Source organism: Ptiloglossa arizonensis, chromosome 8 (genome assembly GCF_051014685.1).
Source record: "Ptiloglossa arizonensis isolate GNS036 chromosome 8, iyPtiAriz1_principal, whole genome shotgun sequence".
NCBI classification, from domain to species: Eukaryota; Metazoa; Arthropoda; class Insecta; order Hymenoptera; family Colletidae; genus Ptiloglossa; species Ptiloglossa arizonensis.
Window position 1 is genome coordinate 10,485,474 of NC_135055.1, and position 22,384 is coordinate 10,507,857.

The 22,384-nt window shown below is 36.3% G+C and overlaps 1 protein-coding gene and 2 pseudogenes across 1 annotated transcript in view; 2 read left to right on the top strand and 1 right to left on the bottom strand.

Annotated features, from left to right (window-relative positions):
• Nucleotides 1–535: 535 nt before the first annotated feature.
• LOC143149887 (1-phosphatidylinositol 4,5-bisphosphate phosphodiesterase epsilon-1) overlaps nucleotides 536–22,384 on the bottom strand; it is a 577,853-nt gene continuing 556,004 nt past the window's right edge. The window contains exons 22-23 of the transcript XR_012992898.1: nucleotides 790–842; nucleotides 536–585 (exon numbers count right to left, since the gene is read on the bottom strand). The gene's annotated coding sequence lies outside the window, so the exon portion shown is untranslated. The remainder of the gene's footprint in view (nucleotides 586–789; nucleotides 843–22,384) is intronic.
• LOC143149890 (cytochrome P450 9e2 pseudogene) lies at nucleotides 13,723–17,709 on the top strand (annotated as a pseudogene).
• Nucleotides 17,883–20,805, top strand: LOC143149889 (cytochrome P450 9e2 pseudogene; annotated as a pseudogene).

Genomic DNA, 22,384 nt, shown 5'->3' on the forward strand with positions numbered 1-22,384 from the left:
CGTTTACCAGGCGTAACGATACTGTATACATAGGATCGATCGAAAGAACTATAATATTAAAATACAGTTTATAAACAGTGAATGACACATTGGAAATTATTTGGTACAGTTTCGATGCAATCTAAAAATAATGGTTGTATTTATTTATTTTACATTTATATTTTTCAGAGTACATTACATTCTTTAGTGGTAAGCTCTAGATTAAAGAAATTATAATTAATTGTATCGTTTCTTAAAACTAGTTTAAGTTTGAAATTCGGTATCTTTATATTTTAAGATTTAGGAAACACAAGGTAGAACACTGTCCAGCATGGAAAGGCGGATGACCAACGACTATATGGTCTCCGTGGTGAACGACCAGACAAATTACGTGTATTCTCAAGCAATAACAGCGCAAATATGTGTTAATTACCCAAGAATACGCGTCGCCAACCTGGCCTATGTACCTATCGTAATTTCCTTTCTTCTTCTTCTTCTTTTTCTTCTTCTTCTTCTTCTTCTTCTTCTTCTTCTTTTTCTTCTTACTTCTGTTGATCACTATAGAGAATTTGTTTCTTGATACCGAAGATAAAGCTTAACTAAAACCTGTTGGTAGAAATTTGTCATTATTCTCGATGCGGTTGAAGCTGTTAGAAAATTTCAATCGTAGCTGCATTTTCATGGAGAATTTTCCTTTGAACAATTTAAATTTTAACAATTCCAACAACGATTCGATTTTTATACTCAAGGATGAGGTATTTGATTAAACTTCCAGTTCTGTGCGAGTTAATATTCATTTGTCTGACTCACTGCGTATGACAGTTGTCCTTTGAATATTCGTATCGGGCTAATTCGTTTTCCTCCTATAATTACAAACAAGGATAATTAGAGTCTCGTTCAATCTCAATAAAATTCAATCGTAATTAACAACTAAGATAAGATAAAATATATTTTCCTAGTAGCGAAAAGAAAGTCTCAAGATTGAAATGAAATTGTTCATCTTAAACTGATTTTAAGTAATGAAAATTGTACAATTTTCATCTCATTGTCTTCTATAAATTAAAAAAAAAATAAATCAATTTTCCTTTCGTTCTTATCCGACAGAATCGATAATTTGTGTCGTTAATTTTCGTCAATACTTATCCTGCGACAATTTTCGTCTATACTAGTATCTTCGAAAACTGCAATCTGCATTCAATACAGAACTCCCTCGTAGCTAAATCCTAACTCGGTCACGCTGATGGTGCAAATTATACAATACCTATGTATTTGTTGTCGAGTTGTTAGAAGTCGATACTCGGTACTCGAACGCGTAACATCGAATACCGAGAGCCGTAAAAAAAAAAGCTTTAAACCGCGTCTGTAAGTACTGTCGCGAAGCTGCATCGTATTCTCACGGTACGACACGATCTAAGGTTGATCTCGCATCGATTTCAACGATTGAACGAAAAGTAAGTATCACACGGAACGCGACACGCTCGAAGGCAAGGGTATACGTAAACAATCGATATATCGGGAAATAATTAAGCGCGATCTCAGACCTTGAACGCAATTACCGAGCGACGGTTTCAATCTTGACACTTCTTTTACGGTGGGAACGCACGAACGCGTACAGGCCACGCATAAAACTAATGGAATATGGTTGTACCGGGTCGTGGCCCTGTGAAAGGGATACTCGTCTGCGTGTACACGTATCTGCATATTTTCGTAGCGGCACGAACATGTTCTCGATCGCGGGTTCCCTTCGGCGCTCGGGATCCGCGCGTTGGCGATTTAAGTATATCCGCGCGCAAATGGACAGTAAAGCACGGAAATACCCGGATACGACGTGGATATACCGTATTATGGTGGACGAGGTGAATTTTATTGCCAACGACCGCCAGCCCCCCGATACGTCGTTTTTACGAGCTGAAAATCTTTCCGCGTGTTTTAGCGAAGCTCGGTTTTATTGACCCGGTATCGACGAGTGGAATTCGCCTTGTTATTTCACCGTAAGTTCCTGTCTCGAAGGCACCAGCAACGATACAATCGTACTCTTTTCTCGCTCGTTAAACGTAATCGTTGTTGGCGCTACAGTCACTGGCTCGAGATCTGTGCGCAACACTATGTGTGTGTGTGAGAGAGAGAGGGTACAGAGTCCCAATGAGACACCTCGAAAAAGGATTATTGCGCAAGCGATGTTAAAAATAATTTTGCCCCGGATAAATGAAATCTAACCGCCCTCGACACTGTTCAGACCGCTTGGACTTCCCTTGTTAGCTACTCGCACCTCTTCATACGGTCGCAAACTTGTATATTGGTCGTTGTGAAGCTTTTTCTTCATTATACGAAGAGAGAAAGTAAATGCTATTCTGTTTATTCGTTACACAATAACGATTCGATTTGGTTCAGAACACAAGCGAGAGCGAGAATATAATGGATCAACGACCGAGTCGTTGGACTAGGTCAAGACTAAGAGAAGCGTAAAGACGATTTAATTCGACGAACGTGTTTCGCGAATACTGCACCAAAAACTGAACATTTTTTGTAAGAGAATTTTTGCCGTATCTCGCACGATCACGAAGTTACAAACAAAAAGAGAGTGGTTGCAAGCTCTTCAATCGTCTGAAAACTTTCTCTTCGATTTTTCAACTACAACTTCGTAATAGCGTGAAATAGAGCGAAACTTTCCATATGAAAAATGTTCAGTTCTCAGTTCTCTATCAATCTGTCGCGAACAAATCCCAAGAAAAGTTGCATTAACAAAATTAAAACCGTCGTGACTAGACGGTTAGTCTAGTTAAACATTAAAACCTTCTTAAAGAAATCTCCCGTGGACAAACAAAATTTCTCAATATTAGGTCGTTCGATAAGTTTAGTCCTTTGATAAAACTTAGTACTAGCTTGCTGGATAAATTTTATCGAACAATCTATCACATCCACTGTTATGCTCCACGTGCATAACACAAACCTTCATTGAAATCAGACTGTGGCGGCACTACCCACGCTTGCCACCAGAGGGAAACTCACCACCAACCGTTTCCCGCAAGTTCCCGTACCTGCTCCGATCGCTATATATACGACCTCTTACCGATCTTCCAATGTCCCGGCGTATAAAGCAGGGCCTGCTAGGATGCCTTACTGACGATTCCACTAGCAGGCCCGGGATGAAACGCTTATCCCCACTTCCTTATAATTCCGTCTTCCTTCCTCAAAACATCTTCATAGCGCCGCCAAAAGACTATCGAGCGAGAAGAATTTCCTTACAATACAGCGTGAAAATACTTTCTAGAACTAACTGTATATAATTGAATTTTCAATTAAAAAGCGTACGACACCCGTTTCGCGTACTCCGGTGTACAGAATCGATGTTGTAACCCAATATTACAGTCAAGATCGTTTAATCAACCAGCACGTCCGCTTAACATTCCCGCGCTACTTGTTGAATTTATCGATCCTCGCGAGAGGCTATTGAATTCGATCCCGCCTCTACAAATACTCCACTTTGTTGTCAGTGGCGTTGCTCTCGTTCCCATCGATACTCGGAATTAGTCGAAAGAGGACACGCGCGTTTCACAGCGGCCGAATATGTTTTTCGTGATTGGACGGGGTACAATTCGCGGCCGAGCATCCGCGTCTGTAAAACGACACCCGGGTCCTCGGGACCCGTGTACCCTCCCGCGGCCTATTATCCTCGTGACTTTGCCCGAAATTCATTCAGCTTGTATGACGTTCTATTATCAGTTTGCGTCGCCCGTGAATCGCAACCGGTCGTCCTGTAATCGAGCGTATTTTGATGTAACTGGACGCTTCCGCGTCGCTGGCATCGCGTTTTGTAACCGAAGAACCGTTCTCGGTTGGGCCCGATCAACTGGAAAAACGCGAAACGTCGCTTTCGCGATCGATCGTGTTGCGTTTTCACGGGCCACATCGGTGATTTCGGTAACCGACACGCTTTCGAGGAACGCGCGCCCCTTTTTTTTTCTCCAACGATTCGCAATCGACGATTCGAAGTCGGTTGCATCCTCGTAAATACGAGAAACGTGTCTCGTGTCAAATCCAGATGGAGGAAATAACGCGAATTAAATATTTGACACTATTCTTGGAAAGAAGTTTGTACAGTTCGGTGTGAATTATTAGTTCAATTAATAGCGGCTTCGTCTTGGATGCAAATGGTTCACGAATTTATGTTTACAAGGATAGGTTTGTTAGTTTTAGTCTTGATTTGTATATTGAAATAAGAATGAACTATATTATTATGTGAAATGAAGAAAGTAACGTTGCAAAGTAGTATTGCAATAAGACGAATTAACGAAATTGTTCCGCGTATTAATGCTTCGAATTGTTGCTTTATAATCGGTTACGAAATTAATACGTGATATTTAGAAGAGTCAAGTTGCGTCTGTTAAACTTAATTATATTCTATATCTAAATATACCATTATTATACCATAAGTGTTAAAGTGAGTACAAAGTACGGTTGTATATAATTCAGGTTGCAAATGTATGATAAATTTCACGAGCTATTGTTGCGAGTTTTAAGGAACTAAAAAAAGATGATAAAAATTTGAAGGGAAAATTTTTCGATTTAACGTCGTTAAAAATTCTGTCGTTACAGTGGAAGTCAGCCTCGTCCTTTCCAATATCGACCGGATATAGGTAATGACGAGAGAGGAAACGGCAGCAAGGTAGAGAAGTTCTGATTCAAACGACTGCGCCGTTTAGAAATAGAATCCTGAATTTATGATCGCGCGAATTCCTCGATCATTTTCAACCCAATCGGTTTAAACCAACGGTGGACTTGCATAGTGTCAATGAGAGCAGTATGTCGATTTTTCATATATTATAAAGAGTCAGATAATTAGTAATATTAGTTGGTAAGTTAGTATAGTTACATAGTATTAAATACACAAATTCGAATTTAATTGAATCAATACGGTTATAAAAATTCCAAAATATCTGGACATAAAAAGAATAAACGCAACTTAAAATCTGTATAACAAAATATTAGTTATTTGGTCGATAACTTAACAAGATTCGGCGAAGGAAGTTCCGAAATAAAAAAAGACGGATTTAAATTTTCAATGAGAGCCGCATGTAAATGAACATTTTTCATCTCGCCCTCGACAAATTCATATTTATAGCTCGCGGACAGTATTTACGTCTTCGTAAACATGTTTCATTTAAGTAGATATAATCTCTCGTCATGGTGTTGTAAACACTGCCTTTTTATCTCATAGTACTTTATCAAATATAAAATGGAATACAGAATTGGTAGGTAGAAAGTTACGATATTAGGAAGAACTTAAATTGACTAAGAAGTTACGTTCAGTTATTCTTTTCGCACATTGTAAACTAATATCGAAAATGTGTAAGCACTTCCGCTGTTCTGCCAGTCCACTATTTCAACGAAGTTGGTTCAACTGTACTATTGCCCCTGGGTGTATACATGTAGCTTAGTATTCTTGGTAGGCATTTCTTCTTAGCTATTGCTACACTTTTGTGTGCAGTTGAAAACTTTTTACTAGGGTTTGTATTTCGTTTTACCTTATTCGTGTAACTTTGGTGCATATTAAACGACCAAACGAAGTAGACCTGCAGGAAAACTTTAAGAATAAATACATTTTTCGTAATTTGTATGCAAAATATGTAAAAATCAAGAAACGTGTTAGATGTTGCGTAGAAAATGATCAGAGAACAATGTTTTGGAATCTGTATAGGCACTCGATAGAAAGCAATATAGTAAATGAAGAACAAAATAAAAATAAATAATTGGCAACTATATTTGAATAACAATTTCAAATACATGGTATTGCATTTTATCGGTAAATAATGTATACAACAACGAATTGAATGAAAAACGATGAAGAGTCAATTATTTAAATATTTGCTTTCACGGGACCAGATTTATAATATAAATGATTAAAACGTTAAGCAGCTCTTCTCTAATATCTCATTAAGATTTTACGGTTTATTTACAAACTAAATACGATTAAAACAATATAAATTATAACATCAAACACACTGGTAAAAATAGAAACTGTAAAGAAACACTACTGTCTGAACAATTTTCCGGTAAGTGTGCAACAACTACTTTCATTGCATAGTGCAAGATAAAAGAAGAAATAAATTATCAACAGTTTCGAATATTTAGATAAATACTGCTCAAAATAATCAAAGGATCGTCTCTCCGAATAAAATTATCTTTCGACAAACCATACGTTCGGTAGTTGCCTTATTTTATCTCCGATATACTCTTGCAAACTTACTAACTGTTTCAAGCAGCGTATTAAGAAGTTTAACAGATCGTTTCGAATGTACTCAATAAAGACTAAGAATAAAAAACAAAAAATGAAACGATAAACAGTTACACAAAGATTTCTAGCAGCCTCTCTCTCTCTCTCTCTCTCTCTCTCTCTCTCTCTCTCTCTCTCTTTCTCTTGAAACACCGATAGCGTTGAGAATTCTCAAGAAACTCGAAACACAAGTGCTGCTTTAAAATGAGCGAGATCCATGCATTGAAGAGTTCGGCTCCAGCAGTCTCTGGAGTTCCCGAAACCAGGAGCATCCGGTTCGTAGCACTCTATGGTTTCCAACGGAGTGATGCTAAAGGTCCTCACCCGATTGGATGAAAATAAAAGGTGGACACAACTGCCAATACACTTAAGTTGGCTTCGCTGCTGCTTGCTTCCAGCATCCTTCTAAACAGAGAGGGCGAGGAGGACGGAGAACGGTGGCCAGGATTCAGCGACAATGGGAGGAAAAGAGACGGGGGATGAAATAAAGAGGAAAACGAGAGGGTTGGAAACAATTCCGTGATAATAAGATAGCAACCGGCTCGTGCGATGTAAACCAGTAGCTAAAAGACTCGATTCGTGGATGTACGAGTGGAAAAGGCTGAAATGTGTTTTATGGAACGAACAGGGACCGGCAACCTCTCGGTTTTCGTCCGCTCTTTCTTATTCCTTTGCGAATTGCACGAGTATTTTGATACCCTGTGAATTTTAGAACGTGTTTTACGTCGATTTTGCACGAGGGACTTGAAAGCCTCGCGTCGCTCGACGAAACCGTTGACATCAAATTTTCGAACGAAAAGTCGAGATGCATTCTGGGAAATCGATTAAAATATAAGCTTTCGTAGATCAGATACTTTCAGGGTTGTTACTGAGTCACGATCATGGGATTCGAAATAATTTAAAACTGCAAGGTTTTGTGCAGGAATACTTCTAACCAATATTAGTCTTGCTGACCATTGTTATTACGAAATACGTATCCAGAGCGATGCGATATGATAGAAATTTTGTTCGCCAAGATGAAGAAAGGGAAACCCAAATATATGTTAAATGTTTCAAATATTTGCAATAGCTTTCGAATAATAAAAAAAATTATTGTATCGACAGTACCTATGAGTTGTATCGAATAAAGGAAAATTTGATTCTGAAAAAAACATTTATTATTAGAAATTGTTTATTTGCGTTACGCTGTGTTTATTCAATCGAATCAAATGGGTCGTCTTATTTTTCTTATTAGAATAGTGCACATTTACACGACAGGTACGACATTAGGTATAAAAACAAGAAAGATGAGAAAACAAGAATACCAAATCAATTCTTACACTTTGTTTTGAACTAATTCCATCTAGTTTATGAGAAATTGTAATTCAAAGTAAATTTTTTGCTCGCCAGTTGTACAATTCAATGTAAATGTAAATAGTTTTACGAAAATAGTTTGCGAAGGTGTACACGAATTAGCCAAAACACCTGAGGGATCGGGAACTTAATTTTCAAGGAAATGAAAAACTGTTTTCCGTAGATAGAAAAGAAAGTAAAGACGATATATCTTTACGTGCGTCCTGGCTGTAGATTTATTGCGGTTCAGACACTCGAGGAATTAGGTTGACGTGTTCCGTTGGTGCACCTTCGAATCAGTTCAGTCGGTGCTTAATTTTTTATCGCTATAAATTTCATCTTTTACAACCGATTCAATTGTAATATGTTTACAATGTATATAGGGTTACGTAAAAACATTTTAAATACAATCATATATTCTTCGTACATTTTCAGTACTTAGGTAGTTCAAGATTTGCGAAAAATGTAAACAAATTTTAGATCAGATGACGCTAGATCTTATTTGTATCGCACAATGTCTTGCGTTGTAATATTTGGACAACAGTGATATATTCTTTGCAAACCACAATTAAAAATATAACTGCAGCTTTGCACATCTACTAAACTGTTGCACGATACAAGAATACTCCTGAATTAAATTGTAGTATACTTTTGGAATTGTTTCAGTCGAGTATTCTTACTTATGGAAAAATACGATTCTTATGAATTCCTACTTTTTTTCAGAGATATCAATATTATTATTACGTTTACACATTTTCGATCAATTTTTCGGAAAAAATTCTTCTACTTCAACGTTTCTATTATTCGAAATCAAAAGTACTATATGTATACGCATATTTTACATCGTATTTTCGATGCACCCTTTCAAAACGACTTACCTACATTGGAATGCTACCTCGTGATAAGGAAAATAAAACATTCGCTTAAGCAGCTTTCAAAATTTTCCTATTGCTATTCTACCTCTTCTCTCCAATGAATTTTAAACGAAATTTCTGTTTACATAGGATTACATAACTGTTCCCACCTGAATAATGATATTGCAGAAACTAGAGAGCAATATTTCTAAAGTAATCAGTACGATAAAGCTGTCATACAGTGGCAAACTTCTTCGAACACACCTACGAAGGCTTCTATTGTTACGAAAATTAACACGTTGACTGTCACGAGCATCACTGATGGCTTGCCTTTAGACTTAGTGTTTCTTTAAGACGTTTCCAGTGAGTAGTGCTCGACAATTTTGAAATAACGTTACTGTCGTTAGAAATTCCCTAAAATAAATGCATCGAACCATCGAATATTTTTATTTCTTATGCTATAATTTGAACAAACGTCGAGAACGTCTCCTGGATATGAAAGACCGAGATTGTTGGATAATTGAACGTGTACTTGGACCGGATCATGGATCGTTTCAACCATGGATAGTTTCAAGAATTTGAAGGAAATGTACTCGGTGTGGAAGAATCTCCGTTTTGTTGAAAACATGCCAAGTTGCAAGCGTAGCTGTCATAAATCGTTTACGTTCTTGAGACTCTCCAATCGCAAGAAATCCTTGAAGCTTTCAACGTCTACGTTCTTCCAATTTACATATACGACTCGAAACATCTTCTTGTATCCTATGTCTCTTTCTGAACTGTATTCTTCTTTGTGCGATAATGAAAAAAGATTTGCGAAAAATGTACAAAAATTTTAATTCTATTTAAAGGAAGGAATACTCGAGCATCGTTAAATTTAGAAAAGACTCGTTTGAGTGGTGTCGTGATCCTCTTAGCAGCTTTTGTTGAAACCAGTGTTCTTCGATCTGACACAGTTGCGGAGATATTGTCACCGATAGGAGATCATGATACATTATTTCGATCGATACGAAGCTGGGTTTATTTAATTACTCGTAGATTCGAAAAATTCGGAAAACATTGTTTCAAAGTGGCGGTGGAAAACGATGCAGACGAGAGGATTAGTATCGATAGCGGTAAGGTGAAACGTGGAAGGGCCAGCAAGGAAAGGGTGCATAGTGGCAGTTGTGTTAAGAGCCCGGCTGCAAAGAGAGGGTTGAAGCAGACGGACGGACTGACGGACGCCGGATCCTTGACAAATGGATTAAGCGCAAATTGCTAAACTCTGTTTAATTTGGCCAAATGAATTTTGTTCCGCCAGCCCTCTCTCGCTTTCCCTGTTCTCCGCTTTTCTCTCCCTCCTCTCTTTCTCTCTCTCTCTCTCTCTCTCTCTCTCTCTCTCTCTCTCTTCCGTTTTCTTCCCTGATGCGAACTTTCAGACTGGTACCTTGTTTCTCTGCAACGGGATGCACATTAGGTTTCTGAGAAACGACAATGTCATGGTTTTTCGTCGATAGAGTTTCAGATTGTTCTACCTGTTGGTTTCATGGACTGTAACACCGTTCTAATAATTTGACAGGTATGCACGATAATAATTCGACAGGTATTACACCTTCACCTTCGACTGTCGATAAACTTAAAACACGACGAACGACATCTATGGTAACGGATCATGTGGTATTGAAATTAGGTCACAAAATTTTGAATCGAATTTGATAGGTATTACACCTTTACCTTCTGTAAACTGAATTCAATGTAGGTTCAAGGTCTGACGTCAAGTACTACCATACTTCGATAACTTAGCGTTTTTAATACGTAGAATTTATGAGATCCTATCTGTTTGGTTTCTTATTCCGAAGAGAATGTGAATATTAGTCACGAGAAAAATTCTTTGTTTGTGTGGCGCGAGTTGTAAGAGATTTTCATGTCGTAAGAACCATGTGGCTTTTTAGATCTATATACCCAAAAGTTTTTCAAACGTTACAATGTTTTTTATGACGTTATCGGAGCTAAGTTTTTTATTACACGGTAACAACTTACTTCGATCGTTTTTAAAATTACTTGCAACGGTTATTACATTCAAGATGTACCGAAGAACATTAAATCAGATTCGTGTCAGAACTTGTTTACCGTGTAATAAATTTATAATCGATAAATTAAGTTGGCCGATATAATCAACCATGTGATTTTCGCAATAGGCAACTATTTATTTTGTTTCGACAGGAACTGAATTGCTCGATGGAGCTGGATTATATTTTGAGAAACAGCAATCGGTAAAAACAAGGGACTTGATGCAATTTTGTGATTGCACGCGGCCAGGAGACGTCGAAACACATCAAAGGCGAGGATTTCGTATTATCATCCACGTATTCCATACGGACTGTCAAGGCAACTTCGTAATCTGACTACGTGCAACATTATCCCGTGTTCAGCCGGCTCGTTTGTGTCGTTCGAAAACAGTACATGTCCACACCTTCGAATACGTGCCTAAATCAAACTAGTTGAGATTATGCATTGCGTTTAGAATATTCTGTTTACGGATCCTACAGCACCCTTACTTCGAACTTCTCAGTGTTATAATATTATATTTCGAACGAGAGAGTTGTGTTTGTCCGATGGTTGAGCATTTGCGTGCTCCACAATTGTGGAGCAATTAAATTGTCGAAGGTGAGTTCGATTTTGAATAAAATGGAAATATTGAAGATTCATCTAATAACGTGAGCCTTAGTTTCGAAATAAATGTTGATTATATCGATCTATTCTATTTGCAAACTAAAAACATCTTCTCTTCTTTTTTCTGACGAAACACATTGAAAATTGAAGAAGTTATAGGTTATGAATTAAAATTTAATTAATCAAGTTTCGACTGTAATTGTTTAGTTTTACTTTTATTTGCTCGATTGAAGTAACAAAGCTAGTATTTTTATTTATAATATTATATATCGCATATGTGTAAATTTTTATGTATAAAATACTCAAGTAAAATATACTGACAATTGTGAAGAAGAGACGAGTTTCGTAAACTTAGTTTTAAATTGTCCTACTTAGGAAAAGACACAAATATTATCTTCAAGTTTATTATTGTCTTTTAATTTATGTATGATAGAGTTGTTGGTTATGTATTTTTCATAAATGGTTTCAGTTTATTTATTCTTTGAACATTGTGCTTTATCGTTATTACTGTATTCTTTGCTAAAAAAATATTTAATGCATAGATTGTTTTTGTGCCTATCTAAGCAAAATATTTACTAAGTTCAAGCAACAACGTAAGTAGATACCTATTATTATTTGCACGTCTAATTGCATCACTATATATCTAACGACTACTGGAAGATTACGTGGTCAATATTTTTATGCAAGGTTTTTCCTGTTTCATCGAAGATGTGAAAATACGGTAAAAGAAAAAATTAAATAGCATAGTATTTATTTTTCTATGATCTCAGATTTTCTATAATATATTTCTAGTAATGTATTTAAAGTGTATGAATATTTTCATACATTGAAAAAGTATTAATAGTTAAATGTATAATAACGCGCATTTTTTCTGCGCATTTTTAAATTGTTAAAGCGTAATATTTATCGTAATTAAAACTTATGACCGTTTACAATTACATTTATCTAATTATATATTATTGTTGTGAAAATAGTACACAATTGGCTATTAATGTAATTAAAATTTAAAAAAGCTTAAATTTTCGTTCCAACATTTATCATATTTATTAATAAAAATATCCTGTATTTATTTTTGTCCGATATTGCAACAGCAATAGAAATTAATTGGTACAGTGATTTTAGTTTCGGTATATGACGTGTAGCAATTTTATGCAAATATTTAATTAGACACACTGTGTCTTACGTTCGTACGGTTTTGTTTCATTTAAATAAATTGTGCGGCAAACTGCGTGGGCCATAATCCGTGGAAATCTGAATTTGTATACGGGCTTACCCTGAAATTAATGTAAATTCTATTACACGTAAAATAAGTTTGAAACTGTGCCGGTTGGATCTTAATTCCATAATTCCTTGCAACGTTACATCAGGAAATTTCATTTTACAAGTTGTCAACAGATGTGCTTATTTACAACCGTTCCAATTTGTTTCATTCGTAAACGTATTTTAAAAAAGATGGAAAATGTCGAATCGCTATAATTAATTTGGTTAATATATCAATACATTACAATAATTCAGTTTCATCGATATAATCGAGAATTGTAAATAATGTAAGATAATCCAAGCATTAAAAAACAGTTTCAATCTTGTAAAAGAAAATGAGTATTACACGTGTATAAAGCACGCATTTAATCGAATGAAAGTATTCTTTGAACAAAATTAATTAACAAAACCAAACACATTCCACGTTACAATACATTTTGATATATCACTTTAATACTGTTTTAATTGAAAAAAAATTATTATTTTAAAAAAGTACTGTTTTCATAAAACTTTTCGTAGAGGTGGCTATTGTTTCTACGTTGCTTGTACGTGCTTGATTTAAACGGAAAAAATATAGTTTAAGTATGCAATGGATACAATGAATTATTTAATATTTTTATGTAAAATTTAATTCTCTTTACGATTTACTTAAAACATTTAAAAAGATTTGTACAAAAAATGAATACATATCTAAAAAACAAAAATAACTTCAAAAAATCTCTATTATTATCCACAGAACCATGTTGAGAATTTAATCAGAAACTTAAATATAATGTTTCATTGAAATCTATCAGCCGTTTAGATGCAATCATGTTAAAAGATACACACACAGTCCAACACATTTTGAAATGAATAAAACATAATTAGAGCGTTTCATAAACAAATTTTAGATCGAAAAACAACAATAAGATTTAGTGGATTTTCTGAGTAGCGTTAAAAAGAACATTTTGATGTAGTACATTGCATCGGTAAACGGAGAAATTAAAACAAGCAAAACTTTCAAATACTATGAGGCACAAAGAATAAAGTAATAAAAGTACGAAAAGTATTAGAAATATTAAGAATTGAAAAGATAGTGATTATAGCAATAAAAACATCATTTTAAAACTAAGTTTATAATAAAGAAATATAATCAATTTGATATAATAATATTAGATATAATTCACAAAGCGATTAAAATAGTAATATTTTTCAAACGATCAAAAATAGTCGAATATGAACAATGGACGTTACAGTGCAAATTTTCATTTGCATTATACCATGCAAAATGTGTAAAAATGATTTCACATTAAAAACATATGAAATCGTTCTGATAAACTGGTATTAAAATAAAGGACTTTGTACCGCGTTAAATCAGTTGCTCGATAGCAAGCGAGCTCGCGTGATCTGGGAATGTACCAACTTGTTTCCTCGATAACTCGAATAGTGTCTAAAGTTAAAGAAGAATATTGCAGTACTAGTAGCGCAATACCGGTTTCCAAATAAGGAAACAGAAGAGTAAAGTATTATATACACCAAAATAGAGCATTCTCTGCAAATTCAGCCCACAAATATCGAGTAGAAATTCATTTAAAGAAATTCCATCATGGATCTGACAATAATATTAGCAATTGCGATCACAATATTGGGATTATATTATTATCTGACCATAGAGCAGAATCTCTTTAAGAAACACGGACTACCCTTCAAACAATCGATTCCTCTGCTTGGTAGCACTTGGCTAGCGATGCTTCATCTGAAGCCATTCGCAGAAATGGTTCGTGATATCTACGATATGGACCCTGAAGCAAAATACGTAGGATTCTATCATCGAATGGCACCTGTTATAATGCTTCGCGATCCAGAACTTATCAAATCCGTGGCGGTCAAGAACTTCAACCACTTTCCGGATCACCGGGGCTTCGGAGAAGACGCAGAGCCCGATGATTTCTTCAGTAAGAATTTGCTACTGCTCCAAGGAGATAGATGGAAGGAAGTTCGAGCACTGTTGAGTCCAGCGTTCACGTCCAACAAGATAAAGGCGATGTTTACGTTAATGTCTGAGTGCGCTGTGAACGTTGGGGAACATTTAGCGGCGCTTCCAACGGAACAAAGATTCATCGAGATGAAGGATATTTTTACAAGATACACCAATGACATATTCGCGAGCTGCGCCTTCGGTATTAATGTAGATTCCATTGCCGATCGTGATAACAAATTCTACACCTACGGCAGGGAGGCTCTGGACATTCACAATATTGCAATTTTCAAATTCATTATGCTAATGATCTTCCCGAAGTTATCCAAAAGTCTCGGTATAAGATTAGTAAGGAAAAAGGTAGTCGAGTTCTTTGAGAATGTTGTGTCAGTAAACATCGCGGTTCGGGACAAAACAGGTGTCAGCAGACCAGATCTGATTCAATTGATGATGGAAACTAGAGGAAAGTTAGGTCCAGGCAAGGAATTGACAATTCTAGACATGACTGCTCAAGCATTCGTTTTCTTCTTCGGTGGTTTCGAGACCACTTCGAGTTTGTTGTGTTTCGCTGCTCACGAGTTAGCGGTGAATCCTGAGATTCAGAAGAGATTGCAGCGTAAAATCGATCAAGTTCTCAAGGATACCAATGGCGAGGTTACTTACGAGGCTATCAATGAGATGAAGTACCTTGACGCTGTTGTCAACGAGACGTTAAGAATGTATCCAGTTATACCTATCACCGATAGACAGTGCGCAAAACCGTTTGAATTGCCACCAGCCTTACCAGGATTGAAGCCTTTCAGGGTAAACAAAGGTTCTCATTTGTGGCTACCAATTTATGCGATTCAGCGCGATCCCAAATACTTCAACCAACCGGAAAAATTCGACCCTGATCGATTCTTGGACAAACAGAGCAACACAGTCAGCTCTGGTGCCTATATGCCTTTTGGAATGGGACCGAGAATGTGTATCGCTAATCGTTTCGCGCTTTTTGAAACCAAAGTTGCGCTATTTCACATTCTTGCCCGTTGCGAGCTGCAAACTTGTACGAAAACATCGGTACCCATGAAGCTAGGGAAAAGAGGAACGTTCTTGAAGCCTGAAAATGGATTTTGGCTGCACATTCGACCAAGAAGCGATCCACTTGTACAGACAAGAGAATCCTCCTTGAGAGGTTGAACAAAAATATACAAACTATTTTCAACGATATTTCGATAACGAAAGAATATTATCTTTTTTATAACTTTGAAGTACAGTGAAGTTGATCGCGTCCGATTTGATTGTTTCTCAATTTCGTATTAATATTTTATATATTATAATAATATTCACTTTTGTAATTCCATACAGAAAACATTTTTAATACGAAATGCCTTCATAGTTCTCCTTGGCTCCTGTTCATTGTCACCGAATCAACTTGAGAACTCTTCTATCAGTTTCCTTTCCAGTTCAAAGGAATCCATTCCCCACTTAGATACTTCCTTGGTTAATGCGTTACGTCAGTGTACCGCTTAAGGACTTTCCCCCACTCTATTACCATAAGGTGCTGCACGAACGTTGGATGATGTCACGTTAAGCCGTGTTTAAGCAACGTGTCCACTTGAGAATAAAACTGTTGCGAATTGCTCTCGAGAGTGTTTCTCACCAGTGGAAACTGCGGTTCAGACTCTCAAACGCAGTTTCCACTGGCGAGAAACATTCTCGAGACCACGAAACGTGGCTTTCGATTGCACACGATCACGTGTAAAGTAGCGATCGCTACTGGCGTCGCACGAACACAGGTGGTTTGTATATTGGGCTGCACGAAACGTGTTAGAATTAGACATGCGTTACAGAGGCAAGGAGCCTTTCGATTGATGGAACGTGGCTCACCGATATCACTCTACCGATCGGTAGCCTTATGCTTCTATATCTAACGTATGTTTGGTTGATAAAACGTGAATCTCCGATATCATTGGTTGCGAGGATGGAAAACACCAATCGATAGTTTTCATGACGCGTGTCTAGTTCTGACAAGTTTTGTGTCGCTCAGTGTACGCTACTCAGCCATCACTACGAGTGACGTAGATCGTTGAAACAAACAACTTACGAGTTCGAACGAAGTCGCACGACGACAGTGACGATTCTTCGCGCGAGATATGTAAACACAATCTTATACGTATGCGCCTCGTCAACACGACACGGCATCTAGAGGTGAACATACTGCATACGATATTTCATCCATGGAAATCAATCACGCAAATACTCAAAACTCGGCCGTTTGTTTCTTTTTACGAATATTATCCGATTTTTACAAAACGAATATGCATTGAAATCACCGATATTCGCGATCCTGATACTAATTAGAGGGTATTGGGTAAGTAGTCGTTGAAATAAAGTATGATTTAACTGATTTGTTATTCTTCGATTTAGATACTTATTTTGTGCTGTATTTCTTTATGCAACGAGAATAATAGAAGATAAAACAGGAGGAAAATTATGAAAATCTTATCTGTAGCGTAGAGTGAGATTCAGCGTTAAAAAATTACGTTATTATCAAATATAACTGTAATATGATTTATCGTTTTAAATAAATGAGGTATAACATATATGAGGTATATCAAATATTTGATAGTTTAATAAATAATGAAATATTATATACAAACATAATTAATGTTTCTAGCTACACATTTATTATGAACGCTATACAACGTTTTGGATTTCGTTGTAGGTTCTCATTCTCAACATCCTCTTCAAAGAGTATGCCTTTTAGACATTCGAGGAATTATTATTAAAACTAAAAGCACTATTATTTAAAAAAGTGCAAATGATACATTTGCTTAATCTCGAAGAAGCAATATTTTTTTAACCGTTACGTGTTTCGAATACTTCGTTATAGATGACCGAGAAATCAAGTTCTTATTGGTGGCATTTTTCCTACTAACAAATACGAGATAGTTACTGAAATTTTGTATACTTACAATTAATCGCAACATCTCGATAGTCTTCGTTGACTAAAATAAAATTTCAAATATCGAATAAAATCATTTTAATCTCTTTACCGAATTTTTTACGGAAATTGAATTTGTACTTTGAAGTAATTACATTATTTGTGTACATATAAGTGTACAGAGGATGAAAAAAGTAGAACGTGTCGCAAAGCTAACAAAATGCAATTATTGTAAATTCATATTCGTATGATTTGTTTTATGAGAAAATAATTTTTCGAAAAAATCTAGCAAAAGTTGTTGTACTAAAATGTTGATAGTGGTATATTCAAAAAATTCACCGCATTTAAAATTACTGGCACTCGATACTTCTCGTTGACGTTTAATTTTCGAATGCGATGTACGATCTCGAGAGAGAAAAAGAATCGATAAGTGTGACCGGTGTGTATCAGGAACTGGAAAACAAACATTTACAAAACTTCATTGAAAGTGTATAAAATACGTTCAATACGTAGAAGTTCGATAAGATTAAGCTCGAATTCTTTTCGATCTAATGTGAAATGTGCAGTATAGTGGTGTGTACATAATACATGTTTACGGGCACATAGATTTCGATATAAAACTCTTGTAAAGCGTTCGCGTTACAAACAGTCATGCGACAGACAGCGTCCTAGCAGGGTCGTCGGAAGACTGCGCTCGTAGTTGCACAGTGACAATCGCGTCGATCGGTTTCGAAACATCTACGCTATCGAACCTGAGTTCATTTCAAACGCAAAACGAAATCTGCGCGCGTTCTTTCGAAAGTTCGTAGACTTTTTAATTTCGGTAGAATAAAATTCCATAGACAATCGGTGCGCGCGATTCGATTAAACAACGGAAACATTTTCGCGAAACGATCGTTACGATTGGAGCGATAAATTTTCAAGTGAGCCACAATGGAAGCGTGGTCAGTGATCCTAGGGCTGACAGCCGTGGGTCTGGGAATCTGGTACTATTTCAAAGACACCCATAATTTCTTCAAGGAACGGGGCATCCCTTACCCAACATCATTCCCACTGGTCGGTAGTCTTTGGCAAGCAATGTTTCAACGCATACCCTTCTCCGAAGCAATTAAGTATATCTATAACATTAGTCCCGATGCGAAGTACGTCGGTTTCTTTGACTTGATGACACCGGTGATCGCTATTCGCGACATCGAGCTGGTGAAGTCGATCACCGTGAAGAACTTCGAACACTTTGTTGACCACCGATCCTTTCAAAACAGCGAAATGGAGCCTCTGTTCAATAAGAATTTGTTCGCTCTCCGCGGCGAACGATGGAAAGAAGTGAGAACGTTATTGAGCCCTGCGTTCACATCCAGCAAGATGAAGGCTATGTTCAAATTGATGCACGAATGTGGCGATCGGTACGGAAAATTCTTCGCCACGTTACCGGAAGGCAAGAGGACCTTGGAGCTGAAGGACGCGTTCACCAGGTACACGAACGACGTGATCGGCACGTGTGCTTTCGGTGTCACCGTGGACTCGATGGCCGATCGGAACAACAAGTTCTACGTTTACGGCAGGGAGGCCACGACTTTTGGCAGACTGCAAACGTTCAGGTTCTTCCTAGTGCGGAGTATGCCGTTCATTGCTAAACTGTTCGGCGTGCAAATCGTGAGTAACAAAATCGCGAATTTCTTCAAAGATATGGTCGCGTCCACTATAAAGTACAGAACCGAGAACGGCATCGTTCGACCGGACGTGATTCAACTGATGATGGAAACGAGGGACAAACTGGGCCCTGGTAAAGAATTAACGATCGTCGATATGACCGCCCAAGCTTTCGTTTTCTTCTTCGGTGGTTTCGAGAGCACTTCGACATTAATGTGTTTCGCTGCTCACGAGGTGGGTGTGAACCCCGAGATCCAGAAGAGGCTACAGGAGGAGATCGACGAAGTTTTGGAGAACTGCAACGGTCAGTTGACCTACGACGCGATCAACGACATGAAGTATCTAGATGCTATACTGTACGAAGCTCTTCGCATGTACCCAGTGGTTGTTGCCGCTGACAGGGTTTGCACGAAACCTTTCGAGCTACCGCCAACTTTGCCAGGATCGAAACCGTGCTCCGTGAAGGTGGGAGAGATCCTTTGGATACCGATCTACGCGATTCAACACGACCCGAATTACTTCGAGGAGCCCTATAAATTTAATCCGGATCGGTTTCTCGACGACCCGAAGAGGATCCTGAATTCTGGTACGTTTTTGAGTTTCGGTTTGGGGCCGAGGATGTGTATCGGTAATAGGTTCGCACTTCTGGAGACGAAGGTCTTGCTTTTCCACGTTTTCGCTCGTTGCAACTTGAAGATTTGCTCCAAAACCTCTATACCGATGGTGTTGAGCAAGAAAGGGTTCCAAATGACGTCCCAGAATGGATTTTGGTTCGACATCGAGCCGAGAAAAGTGGTCCATCACGTGCTCGTTAATTCTATGTCCAATGGCAGTGTTCCCTGCTAGAGGTTTACAATTTACACGCTTATTTTTGTACAAACTTACACTCAGAAAATTACACCTAGAAATCGACGAATAAATAGATGGAAGCTAAATAATCTTCGTTAGTCATGGTTGTTACGCAGTATTTTCGTCGATCGAAGTTGGTGCGCAAACAGAGATAACAGTTCATTAAGCCGTAATAAGTAGTTGGTTAGAAATGTTTCTCGAATCGGATATTAACGGCACATGATATTTTTCGAAACGCGACACATTTTGCGAAAATAATACACCGGCTTTGTTATTTCAATTTCCTTGAAACAATACGTTCTGGAAACGTAAAATTCTTAGAAAATTGTAGCAATAACATTCCTCCTCTTCGCTCAATTTTTAGCGATATATTTCTTTCATTTCGTAAATCGATGTTAAACGTTTCATATTTTTATAATTTTGTACTTTCAGAATTTTTTCCATAATTCTCGATTATCCGTGAGACTTTTTATAATCATTCACACTTCGAGTAACTTTTTCCTCTCAAATGCAACGTTTAAAAGTTTGTATAAAGTATATCGTGTATAAATTGCGTACTTTAAAATTTTTATTTCTAACTATTTTCTATTATGTATAATGACATGATATATTAAAAATAGTAACTAACTGCGAAACTTGTTGTGTTATCTTTGTTTCCTCGCCTTTGTGGTTTCAGCAGCATTTAATTTGCATAATATCAATGTCAACAGAACACAGTGAATATAATCTTGGTAAAGAAATACTATAATTTCAACTAACCTACGAGTCACTGTATCTTGTAGTAAATAAGCAAACGAGAAGTTTGTACATACATAATTCAATGATGACATAATCTTGTGTACACATGTACAGATGTATTTTAATCGTTTCGAGTTTCAAAACGAATTACATTGTATATAAATTTAATGCGTTTTGTTTATTTTTATAATATGTGTTTTATACGTGTTTATAAAATAACGAAGGAATTTTCTGTATTCTGTATGGATTTTCATGTTTGCTAATATTTACAAAAATGTATCTGTTTTTGTAAACATAAATGTATATTGATCGTAATAAATTTCTATTACAAATATTACGACAAAAGAGCCAAAAATGAATGAAATTCTTTGGAAATTGACACAAGGTAAGTGTGCGTTAAAAAACATTAACTATAATTCAAGTTTGGAACAAAACTTAAAAACAAATAATAGTCCATAATGTGTTTGAAACGGTGCAAAATATTTTACGAAATAATTCTACTTTCCATATTCAAATAATTTTATATTTCTCATTATACGATTCTGTTACTAAATGCAATTTTCAAATATGTGTTAATATTTTGATTTTTAATGACATTTAAAATATCAATATACTGGTAAAAAATGTAATTTTCGATTATACGGGAATATTTAAAATTATAGTATTTACTTCCTAAAATCATATATTTTGTACTTCAAATTCTTTACTTCGATCGTGAATCAACTGTCTTAAATTCTTCTCATGGTAAATAAATCTTACGATCTTTAATAATCATATTAAATCATATATTCAAGGAATTTATTGAAATAATTTAAAATATTTAGAAATTTATAGAACTATCGGTAAATAATTATTAATGTAACTGATAATGTTTCGTGGATTATTAAAGATTGTAAAATTTATTTTTCATGGAAGAAATTTAATATAGTCTTGGGTCCTTCGAAGCCTAATTTAGCTACTAATAATATTATATGTATGTCCGTATAAAAGTAGGAGACAATAAGTCTGAATAATTGTTGTATAAATTGCAACCTTAAAAACAATGAACGAAAGACACGATGGACAGCTCTCAAACAACGTGTAAAAGCGAAAGTAATAATCTTCGTTTATCGCAAAAATCTCGTTCGATAATCTATATTGATTGTTACCGTTCAATCATTTCGCGTCAGATTGTTAAACCGTTCACAAAAAGTATAAAAGAAGTTTAATTTGGTAATTTTAAAAATTCGGTAAACGTTTCTTATACGCCTTTCAAAACATTATCGTAACATTTCTAAAAATTCTGCAAACGTTCACAAAACGTACAGAGAATGTTACTATTGGACATTCGGAAAACGTTTTGAGGATGTTATACGGTACATCCTCAGGACGTCTCACCTTGTAAACTGAATTTTTCTACGACATTTAAAGAGCTTAACGAGGACGTACCGGGTACATGTGAACCTTTGGGACGTCTAGAACGGATGTTCTTTGGATGTACGTAAGATATCTTTGTGCTATTTGGGAAATTTCGCTGTAAGTTATATTCCAGTCTACTATTCACTTTCATATCACGGACGTCGACAAATACCTTTTTACACAGGTTGTTCCAATAGTATAGGTGCATACACACATGCTTAATCGATCAATAGAATTTATAGAAAAGAAACAAAAATATTATCATAAACATGGAACTACGAATTATCTGTCAATGTTAATAGGTTCCTCAATAAGATTTGAGAAAACTTATCGAACAATCTAGTATTAAATATTCACTGTATATCGACCGATATCGAAAGAATGTCAATAATTATCGGGTATACTATTAAGGGTGTATGAAAATTTCCATCGTTTGCATACAGTTGGTATCACGTACTATTTTTAACCGATATTACGATACGTTTTTGTTTCTTAACCTAGATAATAAATGATAGGTA